Source organism: Lissotriton vulgaris, chromosome 3_1, assembly GCF_964263255.1.
Source record: "Lissotriton vulgaris chromosome 3_1, aLisVul1.2, whole genome shotgun sequence".
In the NCBI taxonomy this organism is placed as follows: domain Eukaryota; kingdom Metazoa; phylum Chordata; class Amphibia; order Caudata; family Salamandridae; genus Lissotriton; species Lissotriton vulgaris.
In genome coordinates this window covers 1,254,157,818-1,254,174,773 of record NC_141689.1, presented here as the reverse complement: position 1 = coordinate 1,254,174,773, position 16,956 = coordinate 1,254,157,818, and the positions used below count along the sequence as shown (strand labels likewise).

The 16,956-nt window shown below is 45.7% G+C and overlaps 1 protein-coding gene across 3 annotated transcripts in view; it reads left to right on the top strand.

Moving 5' to 3' along the window:
* RUFY3 (RUN and FYVE domain containing 3) overlaps positions 1-16,956 on the top strand; it is a 420,608-nt gene that overhangs the window by 78,705 nt on the left and 324,947 nt on the right. The gene's annotated exons all lie outside the window — the stretch shown is intronic.

The following is a 16,956-nucleotide window of genomic DNA, read 5'->3' as shown; positions in this document are numbered from 1 at the left end:
CTTAACGGCCCCCTCCCTCCTCCCTCTTGCTTGTCTAACTTCTTCTGGTGTGTGCTCACATAGGAGTTCAGGTGTCTTTTCTAAGTCGGAGTTGGTAAGTGAAAGGGAAAGTTGAGAGGCTGAGAGGTCTACGTTGTTCGGGAGACTAAGCCTTTTGCTGCCTTGTAGTGATTTGGCTAAGTCACTCTCTACCTCTGGAGTTCTTGCTGTGGCCAATGGTCCCATAGAGGATCGCCTCGCAATTGCGAGGTCTGTAGATACTCTTCCCTCTATCAAACTAATACTTTGGTCGATAAAGGTATTAGCCTTGGTAAGAAAATCGTCCATTGGACCTAACAGCTGTTCTCCTATCCCTCCCTTTTTTAATTTCTTCAGTTTGTTACTCCTGGTATTCATTTTCAGCAGGATAGGTTTGGGGAGGATTTGTCTGTTTGATGTGCAGAAGGATGATGTAGTAAAGCGGGGGTGGTAGGACTTAGAGGGGGGGCCCGGCCCGGTCTCCTCACGTTCTCGAACGGCCTCAAACGGCCCGCTCTTTGCCCGGTCTTCGCCCCGGGCTGCGACCCGCGCGGGTCCCGCGATGCGCGTTACTGGGCTTACTGATATTCACTTGGGCGTAGAGGGGGCGTGGCACTGGGAGGGGGCGCGGCTCACGCGGGAAGAGGGCCAGCTGTTGGTGGTGAATGCTGGTCCTCGCAGTCCCGGGGCCGGCGCCTCTCACCTCCGCTGCGGCCAAACAGATGGTCCTTCCCTCACGCTGTCGAGGCGGTCACTTTGGCAGGAACTGTAGAGCTACTCCTGTAGCAAAGGGTCAGGCTGCAGACACAAGGAAATCTCTTAGCTTATCAATTATGCAGAGACTTCAGTAGGAAGTCCCGTTGTCCTAACAGAGAATTGTCGGCTTCCATAAGACTCTCCATCAGAGATCTTGCTCTCTGTTCTTCAGTCGTTCCAGGAGGACAGGGCTTATGACCTCTTGCGCCTAAGTGAGAGGGAATGCTAGATTTTGGAGCCATGGTTTAATGCACTGCAGTCATCAATCATAGCTTAAAATGGAGTTCTATTTGGAAATGAGCTGAACCCTGTGGGAGGTTCTTTTCGTCTCACTAGGAGGGCCAATCGTCAGCATTTTATGTCCTGGTTGGGAAAGGGCACATGATGTCTGTCTCATTTTAGTCACTTAGGACCTTGCCATTCCCTTCCATTCTATTAGTCCAAATGAATCCTGTAGGTTCAGGATAAACGTATATATTGTGAGAAAATTCCTATCTCTGCCTGCTATTACTTAGGTGTGTTGTATACAATTTACCGAACTGCCCTAAAGTTTTCTTCTAGTGAATTAACTGTCTGCATGTATCCTGGATGTGCTCCGTGTTTTTATCTGTACTGTTTGTCAGAAAATTCTAGCTCTGCTGAAAAGGGGCGACCCAAAGTGAGCTTAAAACTTGAGTGAGAGTAGCTGGTGCCCCCCTCATTCCAGTTTGTGAGCTGAGTGGCTGGAGTGATCTCTTGAGTATCTATCGGGCCTAAGGCTTTTTTACATTTACCCTTGTTTTGGAGACTGAAAATTTACTTTTCACTGTAAAGTTCTTATGCCTATACATTTATTTGAATAGGGTGTGTATGGTTTGTGTAACTAGTTGTGGTCCATAAAGTAAGAGTTAATGATGGTGTCCATTTGGAACACTGTGGTGATGGATGCACAAGATGGTTTCTACCTGAAGATTGTCTTTTGTCCACCGGGGATAATCCCATCCCCCCCCCCCCCCCCCCCCCCCCCCCGACACAGACACACATGCACCATTTCCCCCAACCCAAATATCAAACTGTGGCCTTCTGTTTGATTTCATCTGAAGACAATCCACATCTACACAGTTCACCAATCAAAATGTATGTTACCTTGGCCAGACTGCTGTACAAGCACACAGAAACCAGAGGACAAATTGGAAGATGTGCTTCTCAGAGGTTGCTTGAACCTTTAAAATACTGAAGTGCGATTGGCTTCATTAAAAGTTGCATAAATAGTCGATCCCTGACTCAGTGAGTTGTAGATCAGTTGTGCCTCAAGAGGACTCTGTGCACCAATCATATGGTTTCCAGTAACCGGTCCTCTGCTGGATTGCAGTTCTCCCATACTGGTAGTGGACAGAGGCTGTTGTCTCTGAAAAGACTTTGCCCTCGTGACCTTTGGTGAGTAGGCAATATCTCTCCCCCAAACCCTGCCCCCCACCTTAAGAGGAGCTGGATTGCCCCTTAAAGTAGAGAGGCTGTGTTGTTCTCTGGAAGATCTACGGAAGGCTCAACTAATTAAATAATCAGTGTAGAGAATGAAACTAAAACTCAATCCTGCAGTCTAGATGGCTGAGAAAAACAAAGGCAAACACAGTCTCTGTTGCATAGCTGCAGAGATGTTTTCCTGGTGAGCTTGCATAGTTTTCGGCCCAGCCAGTACACTTACACTCCCCAATATCTACATGCTGCAGTCTCAAAGGTTTCTACAAGTTTTTGTGGATCCCCACATCTGGCAGGGTGTCTAGTCTTTTTGGCTGGAACCGGATAATTCTAATTCTGGCACTGTTTGAATAATCTCTCTAGTACTAAAAGTTCTGAAGTCAGTCATATCTACTTGCGCTCGGCCCATAACCCTAAATTGCACTTCACAAAGGGAACTGGTGAACTCTAGCATTTTGGTGGATGTTCCTTTACACAGGATTGCTCCATCACTGGAAAATTACAGTAAGTGTCACTTTTCTAGCTATAAGACCGTATAGATGGATACCTATGGCTTACTTCATAATTTGTGCCAGCCCACTATACTTGCCCACTTCAAATAATCCGTTCTGACCTTAACAAGTGTTTGATATTATTGAACTGTGTCATGTAAGGAAACTGATAACCAAGCCTCTAGTCACCATTGACGTGGACACATAGATAGTAAAGGTAACCTGAACTCCAGTATTGACTATATTGAGCAGGCCTCTTAGTATTTAGGTGCAGGTTTCTGGGCTTATGTTTCTTTGTTTTGTTTTATTTTGTTTTATTTTGCTACCTTTGCACACTTTGAAGAACTGTGTTGTGTCTAGGCACAGAAGCATTAGATGGTGTTGGAAACGACCATCTTTTTCTTGATGTGACCCCAAATTTTGCCTTGGCTGTTTTTGCTGGCTTTAGAACTACTTGCATTTTATCTCCTTTAACATTATGAAATTGGTGCATTACCTTATTGGCATATTTAACTACCCAATAAGACCAGAGTATATGGTACAAATGTGTACCCAAGGCCTGCAAGTTAAATGTTCTGAGTGGACTGCAGCACTGAATGTGCCTCCACCACAGTGAAAGTGTAAACATAACCACAGGCCTGTAGCCTGGCTGTGCAGATTCAAACTACAACTTTGAGCTGCCAAAATAACCCCTTTTGATAGGCCTAAACCATTTCTTTTAAACATCTGAGTCATTCCTAATGAGACCTTAATGTCTGTTAGGCAGGGTGCATGGTATTTAAAGTAGGGCATATGAAAGTTTAGTGTCACACATCTTTTCAGTGAAAAAGCCCTAAAATCTATTTGCATGGTTGCAAGGCTGGCTGTTCGATAGGAAAATACTGATTAGGGGTCACACTTCAATTTATTATAAGGCAAAATAGGTTGGGCTCCCAGCAGTGGGACCAGGAGCAAAAACGGTGCTTAGACTTGGAGCGTTAGCATGCTACGGCTATTGGTACCAAGAACGTGACTGAGTACTCGCTATATCAAAAGGTTGTTGAATCGCAGGCTAAGCTCAAAGGACGGCTAACAGATAAAGCTGCTAATAGTTATCACAAGCTCCAGACCAAACAGTACGAGTACGGTGAAAGAGTAGGTCGGCTACTAGCTAATCAAATAGCTGATCAAAATGCTAAAACCCATGTTAAAATGATCAAAGGGATGGATGGTTCGATATATACTAGATCTGTCCATGTAGTTGAACAATTTGGGTAATTTTATGCTAACTTATATAGTTGCTCAGGCAGTCCGGGAGAGCAGCTTATTCTGGAATATGTGCAGGAATGCCAGTCGTCAACTCTGTGTCCAATGGTATCTGAGCCTCTGGATGCATATATTGAGGCATGGGAAATCGATGAAGCTATAAAGGCCCTGCCGGCTGGTAAGGCAGTTGGCGAGGATAAGATTCCACTAGAATTTGTAAAAAATCTTTAAAAATATACTGGTCCCTATTTTTCTTAAGGTATGCAAATCTATTTTTCAAGGAGAAGAGGTCCCTCTTTCTTGGAATACATCTAATATTGTTGTCTTTCCAAAAAAGGGGAAGCCCATTAACCATATGAGCTCATACCGACCAATAGTGTTGATCAACGCTAAGCTTTTTTCTAAAATTCTGGCGGCTCACCTTGCTCCAGTAATTCACCTAATTGTCTCAAAGCATCAGCACAGCTTTATTCCTTAGAGACAACGCTGCTCATATCAACACGGCTATTGCCGCATTCAATGTTTCCGGTCAGATAGGTCAGCAGATGGGGATGTTGATGTTAGACGCCGAGAAGGCCTTCGACCAGGTCGGAGGTTTATCTCGGCGGTACAGGAGCTATATATCCACCCAACAACCACAATTAAACTCAATGGGCTCTCCTCTCCCTCTTTCTCAGTTCAAAGGGGGACCCGACAGGGTTGTCCTTTATCCCCTTTATTATTCGCTCTTTATATCGAGCCTTTTATTCAGCACTTATTGATCAATGGCAATATCGATCCAGTTATTCTTAATGGGACAAATTTAAAGCTAACCGCATATGCGGATGATATTGCGATTTCCCCCCCCCCCCCAGCTGACCCTGTTAAAGCTATGGCTGCAATTATGTTTGAAGCACAACGATTTGGCGCCTTCTCCGGCTATAAGCTAAATCTGTATAAAACACAGACGATTTTAAATTTCCTATTGGACCCCCAGCCAGCAACTCTTGGAGTTACAAATACAGCTACCTATCTGGGGGTATATCTTAGCAGCCAAGTCAACAAAATTATCCCACTCAATTATGATCCATTACTAAAGAAAGTGACGGAGAAGCTACGGAGTTGGCACCGTCTGCCTCTCAGTATCTATGGACGGTGTAATGTGGTTAAAATGAATATTTTACCAAAGTTTTTATATCTTTTCCGTACTCTTCCACTTATTGTACCATCCTCTTTTTTCAAACGCCTAGATAGTGCTTTGGGGCGTTTTATTTGGTGATATTGACTGGCTAGAAGAGCTATTTGACACTTAAAACTCTCCTATATAAAGGGCGGATTTAACCTTTTTGATTTTAAGTTATACTTTTGGGCAGCATTTATTGGACGGTTACAGAATCTACTCAGAGGAACTGATAACAAATCCCAATTGGTTTTCATATCAGCTAGCGTGTGGGCCAAATACTGGGTTTATTCTATCAAACATCCGATCCTAGCTATTTCAAGCGAGTTTGCTTTAAGGTAATCAGACACATTACTAAAATATGGCGTGAAATCTGTAAAACCTATGCAATAGCCAACTTGCACCAATATACATTGCTATGGGGAAATCCTCTGTTCCCTAACATATTTCACGATCATATCGGGAAACAATGGCACTCTTAAGGGCATAACGCGGATGGGTCAGCTATACAATGATCAGGGTTATCGAACTTTTCTATTGTTAAAAATAGAATTTGATCTCTCACAATCCTATTTTTTTTCAAGTATTTGTAAGTCAGGGATTATCTTATTAGAGGTCAGGGACTATGAGCTGTCTAGCCCATGTGCGCTCTTGTCTGTACTTGTTGGCACCAGAGGGCAAGGAGCTATGGGCAAAATATATCAAAAACTTATCGGGCGGTGGGTGATGACAGTACACAAATTGCTGCAAAACTGAGTCTGATTTTTGGCTCTGATATTTCTAGGGAGGAAATGCAAGAGTCTCTTTAAACTATTGATTCAGCTGTAATATCTGCCAATCTAAAATTACAACAGCATAAAATTATCTTTATGCTCTATTACACTCTAGAGCGAATTTCCAAATGGGCTAACAACTCAACAACTGCTAAGACCAACTGCCCTAAATGCCAGGAATATGCTGCCGATTTACACCACATGTTTTTTACTTGCCCTCGGTTGAAGGACTTTTTTAGTCTAACATTGTTCTGGCTTTGACAACTTGGGTTGGCTACGATAGCCCGGTATCGGGGAAGGAGCTGCTGTTGGGGCTTTCTTCGGACACTGGGTGCCTTATGAAACCCTTAGCCTTTATTATGGATTCTTGTGCTCGTCTGTGTATAGCCCGCTCCTGGATACTTGCCACTCATCCCAGTATAAATAAATTTTGGTCTCTGTTGAGGGAGATTTTTTAAATGGAAACTGCATTGGCTAAAGCTAGAGGCCCCCGATCCCTGTTAAAACTGAGCAGGGTTTTGTCCTGCCTTCATTGGGATTAGTGATTGTATGTATCCTCATTTTTTCTCTCTATTTTTTTCATATCTTTTTCTTCTCTCTTCTCTGACTTCTTTCCTTTCTCCCTCTCTCCTTTCATTTCTTCTATTCTATCTTTTTTTTCTTCATAAATGCTCCTCTGCGCTCTACACACGATTACTGATGTATCTTTCTCTGAAAATGTTGTTATATTTACTATTTTTGCTTCTTTTTTTGTGTGAGCAGTTAAAAAATATTTTTTTAAGGAAAACACTAAGTACATTATTAGCTTTAATACTAATTTTGGTTTGAACACAGTTTGAAATATAATTCACTGCATCTTTTAATAGTTATTTCAAATCCAATTTAATGGTAAAATCAAATGTGTGATAAATATTTAGCAAAGGGCACTTTCAGAAAGTTACCTTTTCCCAGCCTAAACCATTTGGAGACTCCTTTGCATTTGTTCTCCCACTTCTAGCAGCTGGCGATTATCACTCAAATAGGTGTGAATTGATGTGAAATGCTTCCCAAGAGCAAACAATAGACTGATCTAAATGGGTAGAGGTGACCCTTCTGAATCTGATGGGATATGCAGGGTGGGGCTGTGCGGATCATTTTTGGCATTGAAGTTTCAAATCCTGCCTGAATGTCACATCCTGCTTGATAGGTCTACTGGGGTTGTGATAGGACACTTGGTACGCACATCAAACAGTCCTTTCTGTCACAGACCGATGTTAGCTGACACTTTGGCAGGGCTCTTCTTTTATCCCTCCAGCCAGACTGACCCCTATCACAGTGGATATCTTTTTGACATTACAGCGTCAAAGCCTGTTTGACCTGTCTGCCGGGTTTACATATAATATTTGGGGCACACCTCAATGAAGAGGAACAGAATGCCAAAACAATTCTTGGGTAGCCACAGTCTGGTTGCTGAAAGTTCCTCTTTTGTTCTGCCAGACTTCTGTAACTGAGTTTGTTGTTGGTACATGGTCTGCCTCAAACTGAGTTTTGGTATGTGATATATAAGGACACTAGGATTGCTACACACATACACCTCAACCCTCGGAGCCCAAAGTTAGTGTGACCGAAGACTTCTGACATCCTAAAAATGCTTAAAGAGGGTAAGGTTAGCCCAGGGAACATTTACCACATCAGTTCAGTAAATCTTTATTTCGATGATTAAAAATCATCATAAAAATACAGTTTATACAATAAAAATTTCATTAAATTACATTTCTGGGAGGAGGAGCTACACGGGCATCCAAGATGGTCGCGTGAGCAGAGGGCTCCTGAGACCTGCGCCGCCCTCTTGCAAATATCCTTGCAATACCCTGAATATTTCTATGGGCTTTTGAAGTTCTACTCTCGCTGATCCTGATACACTTTCAAGAACCGAGATCGGACTTTGGGAATCATTTTTACACCGTCTTCAACTTTCTGGCCTGCCCCCGGACGGGACCGGGGTCTCTACTGCTCTGGCTGGCCGAGACGCAATTCAACAACAGCGGTCAACGGACATCCTTTCCACCGGTGTCATTGTCACTTTCACTTTCGGTTTCTCCTCGACCTCCTAATTGACTGTTCTGAAAGTACTCCTGACTTCGGACCGCGTTGGCCTGACCCGCTGTGCTTTCCAGCCATATCCCTCGACTCACAGGCTACGATTTTGGACGGAAACTCTGCATTGGCGACCTAACGATATCTGCCATTTACACCAGGTCCAGAGGGGCCCTTCGGGGCGCGGCTTACAATATGGCGACCAAACCTGAAACTGAGAAGCGCAAGACGAGGGTGCCGACCCGTGGGGGTCCCGTCCAAACTAATGTTATGGACCGATATACACAACCAAAGGGTTCCCCCAGTGGTATTGGCCGTAGTCTTGAGGACCCGAGGACGGACCTTGTGGCAACATCGGAGGTCTCACTCCAGGATCTAATGCGTGCCATCGCTGGGATCAAGACTGATATGGGGCTACAATACGAGGCCATTGTCTCCAAGATCGACACGGTGGCCGTTGATGTTACCCTCATTAGAGCGGACTTGGCTAAGACCAACGAGAGGATCAAGGCCTTGGACCTTAAGGCCTCCAGTCTTGTTACTGATATGGCGGACGCGCAGTCGGAGATTGGCAACCTGCGATCATCGCATGATATGATGGCCAGATGTCTGGACGAGTATGAAAACAGGGCCCGGCGTAACAACATTCGCTTAGTCGGGGTACCTGAGAACAGCGGCGCCACTACCGTTGACCTACTAGTGGAGGATTTAATCGTTACTCTTCTCGCTCCCGCCAGACTTAGTAAGTTCTTTGCGGTCGAGCGTGCGTACCGCTTCCCGGGTGGACAACTAAACCGGGGGCTCCCCCGAGGCCTATTATCGCTAGGCTCTTCCACTTTCGGGATCGGGACGCTATCCTCCAGGCTTCTCGTAGGCACGGCTCATTGAAGTATGAGAACAGTTCAATTTCTATATATCCTGACTTCACTCCTCAAGTCCAGCGGCAGCGGATGGGATTCCAGGGAGTGAAACAGCGCTTGCGGGACTTAGGACTTAAATATGCGATGCTGTTTCCGGCTCGACTTCGCATCGAGTATCAAGAGCGTACTTTCTTTTTTGATCGACCGGACAGTGTTGGCGACTGGCTAGACTCGCTGCCGGAGATGGACGATGGGAGTGGAGGCCCTGGCGGTGCGGACGGAGGTGCATCGGCACAGGAATGACATTTTGGTTCTTGGTGTCTGGTTTTGGTTCACATTCACTGGCTGAGTTTTGCTTTTATTGACTCATTATTGCTCTAGGCCCGAGGGTGGTGCAGGGTGGGGCGGTCTCTTTTCCTCCTCTGGGGTTCTTTTTGTAGTGTATTATGAAGGGGCGACAGGCACACTGCAGTTTGGGGTGGCATTTTAGTCGTACGTAGGGGTGCAGGGTGGGGGGTGTTGTAACGGGCTGTTGGTTGGAGTTGAAGGGGGGGGTTTGTTATTGTTTTCGTATTTGTTCTTTTCTTATGGCACAATGGATATTGCTGTTATCCTATTGCTCTTGGGTTCCGAGGGGGGGGGGGGGGGGGGGTGGTTATGGCGCTTTGCTGGGTTGGGGTGGGTGATTTGTAATTGTTGTCTTGGAACGTTAATGGTCCGGGTGACAAGATAAAGCGCGGTGTTGTACTCCAATTTCTCAGACGTCACTCCCCTGATATAGTCCTGTTACAGGAGACCCATCTGATAGGAAATGCGTGTAGGGCCCTTGATAGACGAGGCTATAGGTTGGTGGCACATGCTGGATTCACATCTGGCTCCAGAGGGGTCGGCATAATGGTCAAATCCTCCCTGCCCCTTGAAATAGACGAAGTTGCCCTTGATGATAGGGGTCGGTATGCTGCTGTCTCTTGGCGGTGGGAGGGGAAGGTGCTCACAGTTGTTAGTGTATATATTCCCCCGGGTCTTCAGGCTACCACCTACGCCGATCTTGGACGAACTCTCCTAGGGCTTCCAGATGGTATCCTTGTACTGGGTGGGCATTTCAACTCTGTGGTCTCGGGTGAGTGTGACCGATTACCCCCCAGGGTCCTGCCGGCGTCTCAGTTGTGGCTATCTGAGCTGCTTGAGACTTTCGGATTAGTGGATGTCTAGCGGATGCTGCACCCTACGCACATGCAATATACGTTCCACTCTGGAGCGCACAGCAGTCTCTCTAGGATCGATTATTTTCTGATGTTGTCTGCTCATACTCCCTTTGTGCGTGGGGTTCGCCATCTTCCCAGGGGCATTTCTGATCATTCACCCTTGTTGCTTGAGCTTTCGGTTTTTGTGGTGGGAGCAGGGTTCCCCCTATCCATCCTTGGCACTTAAGGAATCCTAAGCTGCGCTCCGAGCTTCTCAAGGCTATTGATTGTTACTTCAATGAGAATGTGGGGTCCATCTCTTCTTCTATTTCCCTGTGGGAGGCTTTTAAAACTGTAATAAGGGGATGTGCACAGTCATTGATCGCTGCCGATAAGGAGGCCAAACGGGAGAACCTAGTGCGCCTTGAGGAAGAAATCACTTCACTTGAGAGCGAATTGGGTGGTAATGATACTCCTGCAGTCCTACACTCCTTGGCGCTAAAGCAGGCTGATTTATAGGGCCCTGGTGACCGACGCTGCTAAAATCATGTACAGGAATCAGCTGGGCAGACTGTGATGTGGGCGATAAGGCGAGTAAGCTTCTGGCATGGTTGGATAAATATGAGAAAATGAGTCGTGTGGTGCCAGTGATTAAACGGTTGACTGGGGAGTGTGTGTCTGACCCAGGTGAGATTGTGAAGTGCTTTGTGGACCATTTTCGGACGGTCTATCGATCGGTGAGTGATAGAGATGAGTCTGATTCCTGCCTGCTCAAGCGTGATATCGCGCTGCCCTGTATTTCGGACGAGGATAGGTCCACTTTGGATGCGCCTATAACGGTGGATGAGGTCGCTATTGCTATACGATCCCTTCATTCGGGTAAAGCTATGGGGCCGAATGGTCTGCCTATCGAGCTTTACAAGCTGCGGCCTGATAAGATGGCGGCGTATCTGCGAAATATGTTCACGGATGCCTTTGAGGCTGGTCTCCTCCCCTCGATCAGCGTTTGGCCACTATTGTTGTCATCTACAAGGACGGTAAACCTTGTGACCAGTGCACCTCCTATTGCCCCATTTCTCTGCTTAATGCTGAGCCCAAAATCCTGGCTAAACTACTTGCGAATCGTTTGCTAACGGTAATCTGCGACCTGATCCATCCGGATCAGTCCGGTTTTATTCCCCATCGGAATACGGCACTCAATCTTCGTAGACTTCACGGTGTTCTCGCGAGAGCTGAGACGCTGACCGAACTCACCATTCTAGCTTCTCTCGATGCCACTATGGCTTTTGACACCATCGAGTGGTCTTACCTTTGGGCGGCTCTTTCAAAGTTTGGCTTCGGCCCTAATTTTATTGCCTGGGTAAAACTCCTTTATGAACAACTAATGGCCCAGGTGGTGGTCAATGGCAGAGTGTCTGGTTCGTTCCCGCTCTGGCGTGGCACCCGACAGGGTTGTCCGCTCTCCCCCCCTCCTCTTTGCCTTAGCACTGGAACCGTTGGCGGAGTGGCTCCGGTGGGAGCCCTCGATCAGGGGCATCCGGTGGGCCCCTGACCTTGAAGATCGTGTCTCGTTATACGCCGACGACATTCTCCTTTATTTCACTTCACCCCAGAAGTCACTCAACGTGCTTTTTGATGTCCCCATCTCCTTCGGGGAGAACTCGGGTCTCGTCATTAACTGGACTAAATCATGTATTTATGTTATAGCGGGGGAGCTTCCTCCACTACCCCGTAGATTCCCGATCCAGGTAGTGGAGACTGGTTTCAAGTACCTGGGAATTCATGTCTCCTTGGACCCCTCTGTCCGCTATAACCGCAACTTATATGCTCCTCTCCGGCGACTTAAATTGGACGTCCAGCGGTGGCACCGCTTGCCCCTATCTCCACTGGGGCGTGCAGCTCTTTTCAAGATGATGTCCCTCCCTAGATTTTTGTACGCTCTGCAAATTTGTTCCGGACACCAGCGACCCAGCCTGCGGGCAAAATTTAATATTGCACCGTTTGAGGAAACCAGCATTGTGCAATGTAGCTCAATCAGGGAATTAAACTGGATTTCGCCCTCAAAAAGAAGGCCCAAGTAGGGAAAGGTATTTACAGTGTTTAATGTATGAACACAAATTTCTTAGAGGGTTTTTTACCAGCCACCATCACGAAGGATTTGCTCAAATTCACCGACAGGTCTAAATTGTCCATGAACTTCACAAATCCATCACTGAGGTGTTGTAGGCCCCGTGATGTTCGTGCAAGCAGGACCGCGTCATCCGCGTACAAAATTACCGGAATTTGACGCGTTCCTGCTTTGGGACAGTCTACATTCTGGGATACAAGGGTCCTCTCAAGATAGTTGATATACAACGAAAACAAAAAGGGAGCAAGGATGCACCCTTGCCTTACTCCGCTTGAGCACGGAAATGGGTCAGTGCGCCCCCCCCCTTCTGCACTAAAGCGGACCCTAGCAGTGGTGTTCCAGTGCAACTCCTTTAGAATGTTTATAAGGCCTGGATCTATTCCCAATTTGTACATCATGGCCCATAATTTGTTCCTGTTCACATTATCAAAGGCCGCAGCCAAATCCATGAATCCCATGTAAACAGTGCCATTACTTGCTTTGGTGTACTTAGCGACTAATAAATACAAATTGAGACATTGATCACTGGTCGATTTACCCGTTCTGAACCCATACTGTGTATCAGCTATAATATGGTGCTCCTCTGTCCAAGCCATCAGCAGATTTAATATCACTCGCCCTTGAATTTTGGCTGAGACGTCAATTAATGAAATCGGTCTATAGCACTGAGGATTGTCCCTATTCCCTTTCTTGAAGATCGGGACAATCAGTGCGGTAGACCATGATCGTGGGAGACCAGATCTAATAGCTGCATTCAGGACCCTTGTCAGGATTGGCGCCCACAGATCTATGTTGCTTCTATATAAATCTGGGGGTGTGCCATCGGGCCCTAGGGCTTTGTTCGGTGTCAGGCCTTGGATTGCATTGGTTATCTCTATTAGTGAGAAATCTATGTCTGAACTCCGGGTACCATCCCAGCCCTCATCTTGGATTGTTTCCTTAGAGTGGTTATAAAGACCCTCAAAGTGAGTAACCCATTGTTCCGGTAGGATATTAGTACTAATAACCGGGGTACTGTTATCCTGAAAACAGGGCCTATTAATGATCCTCCAGAATTCTGTGAAATCCCTATTTTCTCATGCCTCTCTTAAATCAGCCCAAACTTCAGCTTGTAGGGTGGCCTTTCTCTCTTTTACCTTAATTTTGTAGATGTGTCTACAAGTGGCCACTTTTACCTTATCCCTGGGGTTGGCTTTAAGGCTTGCTTTTAAATTCCTTAATGCTCTTGAGCAGCTTGTATCAAACCAACGTGGTTGTAAGATAGGCTTTCTGGGTCCTTTTGCTTCCAGCAATTTGTCGGCCAGTTTAGTCAGCAACCCAAATGACTCGACTAGTTCTGCGTCTACTATTCGAGGGTCTAAGCCGTCTTCAACCTGTTTTTTGCCTTTTTCAATTAATGTTATATAAAACTCCTGGGAGTTAATTTTCACCCACTTTAGTCGCCTCCCCTGATCCGTTGGCCTCAGTCTTATGTCCGCTTGTTTTTTCATATATGAGCGGCCATTGTACATTAGTTCTAAGATTAGGGGATTATGGTCACTAAAAGTGCTCCATTCCGTTCTGGTCTCTATGATTCGATTTTTAGCAAAAGTGGATAGCAACATAAAGTCTATGATGGAAGAACAACCTCTTCCTTTATATGTTGGGATAAACGCGCCCTCTACCCCCGGGTCTATCAGGTCAATTGTATGTGCTAGTGTATGATTTTCAATTAAAGTGGTTAATATTGTGCCCTCAGTGCTGTGTTCAAAATGTGGACCATTCTTGGCCGGGCAAGCGGCCCAATCTGCAGTTACAGGGAGCAGAGTAGGGCAAAGGTGGCAGTTTAGATCTCCCATCAGTAACACAATTGCCCCCCCCCCTTTCTTTGTTTGGCCTCTTGAGTGAGTCTTCCATCTAGTTCCCGTAAAACAGCATTATTCCCATATGTTGGGCCTGAGTTATAAATATTAAACAACTGTAGCCTCAGCCCTCTTCCTTGGATTGTTACTGCTTGAAGGGTGTGTGACGTCCAAGGTGGTAGCAACCATCCTCCTTCTAGGTTAAGAGCAACATATAATGCTAGCCCACCCTTCGCCCTACCCGCTCTACTTTCTTGTGCTGGGACGAAAAAACACTTGTAGCCCTCTATTTGGTAGGGAGAGGATTCAACTGCCCAGGTCTCCTGGAATGCTAATATATGAAAACCATGTAAGTGATTTCTCCAGTCTATATTTTCAAATTTTCCGGCTAAGCCTGCTATGTTCCAGGACATTATATTCAGCCCTCCCCCTGACATTTTCACAACAACAGTGCTCCGAGCATTTAACCTAGATTAGTCTTTCCTCATTGGTATAGCCCCCTGTTCTCCCCTGTCCTGACTTGATGGAAGTTCTACCAGCCCCTTCCCCTGTTGGTTGTTTTGTGATCCTTGTTAGGTACCAGCCCCTTGTTAGGGTTCTCTTCGCTAAAGTGATCGATTTTCCACAGGCACAAAAGTTGACCTCATAAGGAAGGAGATATTAATGATTCCTTCTCACCAATTCACCCGGTCCTGAAGAAAGCCCGACGATCACTTTGACGGACAAGGGCTGAAACATGTCGACCTTTTAACCCACGAAAATAGGTAGCGAAGAGAACCCTAACAATTCTCAAATCACATACCAAGGATATTTTCACTTTCACTAACTCGTACCCAGAATAATAAAATTCACTCTCTGGCTCTTCGAGTTATTTTAAATTCACCACTCTCACAAATCACTGGACACTACTGCACACAACCTTGTATGACTACCTCCGGGCGGAGGCTGCATACCAAAGAACCCCGTGATTATGCAGACACTCGATAATTCCAGCGGAGAATCAAGATATACCGCTACCCACGATTCCATCTCGAGTGTATGAGGGTTTTTTACAGAGGGACGTACAGAATACCTGAGTAATCCAGGTTGGCAGGACAAGTGATCCAACCCCACACTGATTTAAAGATTTGAGCCTAAGGAAACTGGTTGGATCGTCGATTTCCTTCTCCCCCGCTTTGATTGAAGAATAGTTGAGCTGCGAACAGCAGTGGGAGCTAACAGAAAGTACTATCGTTGGATAGACAAAGAAAACTACAAAACCTCGAGTAGCAACCGTCCTGGAAACAATATGGCAGAACAAAATTTTGGCCTAAGCTACTCAATAGAGGAAATAGATGCCATACTAGCCAAACCACCAATCCGAGCCGAGGGAAACCTGACCCAAACTCTAGCCAATACAAATGAATGGGATGAACTGACAGATCTAAAGAAGGAACAAGTGAGGACAGCAGTCCACGGGATTATTATGACAGAATACTTAAGGGTAAACGCAGCACCTCGTGGACTCTGGGTAACCAACTCACCGCGAATATTCTTGAAAGATCTTGCATTCCGTAAAGACTGGTCTGCAATATCCTGGAAGTGCACACAAGACTATCTGGTCCTAATTATAAAAACAGCGACAAGATTAACAGCAGAACTAACAATCAAGATCCAGGTAATTGAAACAAAACTCAACAATATGGTGGACATAAGAATTTATAAGACGAAACTAGAAAACATCAACAAAGAGATGGGTGAAATGGAAGAATTCCTCACAGAATCCAAAATGCAGAAACTAACAAAAGAACTAAAAAAGTTCTCATTGGAAAAGATTCACCCATACAGTAGCAAAGACTACAGGACAAATGATAATGCTTCGAATTATGGTTCAAATAACAACTCATCAGGTGAAGACAGTGATTCAAGTGGCGATGAATACCACAACACAGGAAAAAGAGGGAATCAGGGTTTCAGAGGCAACCGAAGAAGACGCAATATGTGGCCCCAACATCAAATGGGTCCATCACCATTCCAACCATTTAATCCACACTTTCAGGGATGGATGAACCCATATTTCCCGGGCCCCCCGATGATGAATCCTCAACAATACCAACCACGGAATGGATCAAACTTCAACCAACGGAATCCTTTTTTAGGGGTAGGCCGCGCGCCGCAGAGACAACGGCGCAGAGGAGTGACGTGGTCAGATCAATCACGCCAGTACCAAACCAGGAGCGTGACAAAAGCGAAGGCAGGACCGAGCACGGCTCCCTCATCGTAAACCTCACAGATCGTGTACTCTCTCAAGAAGAGACAAATATCCTAAACAAAGGCTTAGGATATCTACCGACACCAACAGTTGACATTTTTAAAACCAAATGTGAAGTATCGGAGTTTTGTCGCAAACTGAAACTGAAAGCGTTCTTCTCCAACCAGATGCCCCAGGATGACGGAGATACAAAACTACGTCCGAAATCCAAATTCTGCCCACTAAATTCCCAGGTACCAATAGAAATTGGTACATTTGAACAAGCTGTGATGAATGAATTAGACACCCTGAGCAAAGAAACCACCAAACCCTTCCAGAACTTGACCAGAACGGAACGACAAGCCCTAAACACACTAAAGAAAGATGAGACAATTGTGATCAAACCGGCGGACAAGGGGGGAGGTATAGTCCTGTTGAGTAAGGACGGTTACAATAAACAATGCCTTGACCTCCTCTCTGATCAAAGGTACTATGAGATCATAACAACTGACCCGACACCGAGGTTACAGAGAACCATCTCCCTCATGATTGATGAAGCAGTGGTTAACAACTGGATCTCTACAAAGGAAGGAGAATTCCTAATTACTAAAACTCCAAGGATCCCATATTTTTACTCTCTGCCAAAAATTCAAAAAGCACGTCAACCCCCTCCTGGCAGGCCCATTGTTTCTGGCATTGGGTCTGTACTGGAACCTTTGTCCAAATTTGCTGACGAA